We start from the raw sequence: 2,947 nt of genomic DNA, 5'->3' as shown, positions 1-2,947 counted from the left end.
CACCAATTGTTGCTTGGGGATAGCTGGGCATTGGTCAGTGGGTGGTAAGTAATTGTATTGTGCATTGCTTTTCTGCCTTGGAGTTTATCTCCTTCTCTCCCTCTGCTTTTTATTAAAATGACTCTTGGTAATAGTAGCATTATTATTATTATCATTATTGTTATTGTTATTATAATTGTTATTATTATTGTTATTATTACTATTATTATTACTGGGGATCCCTGGTGGTCTAGTGGTTAGGATGCAGCACTCTCACTGCTGCGGCCCAGGTTCAATTCCCGGTCAGGGAAATTCCCCCAGGCAGTTGGAGCTCGTCAGCCCTGTAAGGCCATCCATCTAAGAGAAGGTCACTCTAAACAAACCTACGTCCTGAGGACCTCACTGCCACTGTCCAAGCTCGCTTGGCCCCGGCAGATGAACCTTAGGAATAAAAGGTGGGCTCAGCTCAGCACACACTGTGTCTCACCTAAAAAATCCACTGTGCAGGCTCGAAGGGTAAAGACCTTTCCCAAATCTTCGTTCGCGAAGACTGGCCATACATACAAAATATACATATTATTATTATTGCTTTTACTTGTTTGAATTATTAATCTATTCTTATGTCAAATTATAAGTTCTGTTTTTTCCCCAATTCTCCTCCTCATCCCATCGATGGTGGGGATGGGAAAGTGAGTGAGCAGCTCTGTGGTACTTAGTTGCCAGCTTGGGTTAAGCCACAACATTGCTATAGGCAGACCACTTTTGTATGATGGTTTTCTCCCTGTTATGATCCCTGAATAGTAGTCTCCAGTCTCTGCAGTTGACACTGCCCCTGCTCAGGATCAAGGCAATCTGGAGATCATTGCCAGTGAGTAGGTTCCTGGTCCAGGACCTTCCTGCTGGAAGCAAAACCAGCTGTGGTGTGAGACACCAGGTAGAAATATACTTCTTTCTTTCACAGAGGAAGATACATGAAGAAGAGTCCTGGTTGAAAGGATTGCAAAAGTACTCTGCTGATGGCTGTGTGCTTTGGTAAGAGCAAACGACTTATGGCCTAAGGCCTGGAAAATGAAACGTGGGAAGAAACAGTTCAGAGTAGGTCAATATATGGCACCTCTTGCAAGAGAAGAGGAGTGCTTGTGTGTACGTACCTGGAAGAAATCTGAAATTCAAAGCTCTGTTAAGTTTTGGAGCAGTTCTGTCCCTCTGAGCAGCATAGGGCACTGGCCACACTAAGGGCTCACACGGTAAGCTACTGCTTCTTTGAAAAAGAGAATCTAGTTTTTCATCAGTTTTACTCAAGTGACTGATGTTACATCCATAACATTAACATCCCTTAATAGCTGTGTCCACAAGAAAGAGTATAGTAATGTTCATAACAGGAAAAGACTGTATTTCAACTTCAGCAGATTTTATGCTTTGAATGTTTACAATACAACAAATTAGATTGAAAGACTCACTTTTTCAGAGCACAACAAAAAAGTTTGTGCTTGGCTTAGCGCTCATTCAGTTTCTCATCTATATGCAAACACCCAGTACAGAAACAAAACTAAAGCAGAAGCATGAAAAAGACTCATAAAACACCTCCATACACATCCCATTTTGATTTTTTCTGCTTTTTTCTCCTGTACATCAGGAAATCATTCTCAATGGAAACAGAGGGAATATATTTTCCCTAAAAAGGGCACTCCTTCCAACATTTCTACACCTGAAAATACCAGCTAATGTAAACTAAAATCTTTTCATCAAAGGATTTGAATTTCTATGTATCTATAATAAAAAAGTTTATCAAAATCAGAATACAACTGTCAATAAGAGGAGCAACACAAGGGACTATATCAGACTTGCAGCTGTGTCTCCACCACTGCAAGGAGGTATTTGAACAATAAAATTTTACTTTTTGTTGGCTGGATGTCTGCTCTTCTATGGGCAGGCTCATTCCCACGTAGAACAAGGTATGGAAGTTCTCTGAACAATCCTTACTTTTTCTGGGTAGAGGATTTGATAGAGAGAGAGACATATTCTCAGTATGAGCTGTGCTTTACTAGCTACAATGAAATAAAAAATAATCTTCCCAAAACATGTGAAAAGAAACAAAGTGGCTTATAATACTCTTTGCCAATGTTTTATTGCAAACACCAGGGCAGTGGGATTATTGATCTCTTTTGACCTTTTGACCTTGGTTAACGAAATCTTTAAAAATTACCTTTTTTCTCCATCCCTGTTGCTCAGTGAACGGTGGTAACTTTTTAACCCTGTGGTATTTTTTCAGCATAGTTCAATCAGGAGTAGGGAGAAAATAAATGATCTGAGCATAGGCAGTGGCAATATTAATTCTGAGCTTTATCATTGTAAAAGATGTTTACAGAGAATATTTTCTTTTTTTGTTTTTTTAACTTTGCATTATGAAAAAAATTATTAATAATAATATCAGTTTGAGAAAAGAATAAAAGATCGTTATTTCTCTTTTGAAATCTTCATGATTTTCACACAAATTATAATGCAAAGTATCATTAAATTTATGAGTATTCTGCCCATATTTTTTGCTAATCACTTAAAATGAAAACAGTACATATGTCATTATGAGTTGTAGACCTTTAGAAACACAATCTCATCTTTCACTCAATGTCCCAGCTTCTTGCTTAGGTGTTGGCTTTTGTGACAGAAAGCACAAACATGGTGACAAAATGAAAGGCTAAAACCTAATTAATTATAATCATGAAAAAGTTTCATATTTGTCTTTGAACATAGTGTGTATACTTACATTTTAACTGAGGAGGAATCAGTACTTCCATGTACTTTTAAACATTATAATTATTTGAGGAAGCAAATTTCCATTTCAAAGCTTTTCCTTTTTATTTTTCTTCGAGGAGCATGTCACAAGGAAATATTTCTCCCTATCCAGTTCTTTACACAAACACTGACTTTATCAACATTCAATCACAGCGGGCTTTGCCCCTTTTTCAAA

General features: G+C 37.7%; 1 non-coding gene across 1 annotated transcript; it reads left to right on the top strand.

Moving 5' to 3' along the window:
* Nucleotides 1-218: 218 nt before the first annotated feature.
* TRNAE-CUC lies at nucleotides 219-290 on the top strand. Its single transcript has one exon. It is a non-coding gene; the product is annotated as a tRNA-Glu (tRNA).
* The last annotated feature ends 2,657 nt before the right edge of the window (nucleotides 291-2,947 follow it).

This window comes from Corapipo altera, unplaced genomic scaffold, assembly GCF_003945725.1.
Source record: "Corapipo altera isolate COAL_440 unplaced genomic scaffold, ASM394572v1 0, whole genome shotgun sequence".
Classification (NCBI taxonomy): domain Eukaryota; kingdom Metazoa; phylum Chordata; class Aves; order Passeriformes; family Pipridae; genus Corapipo; species Corapipo altera.
This window is presented reverse-complemented; position numbering and strand designations above follow the sequence as displayed.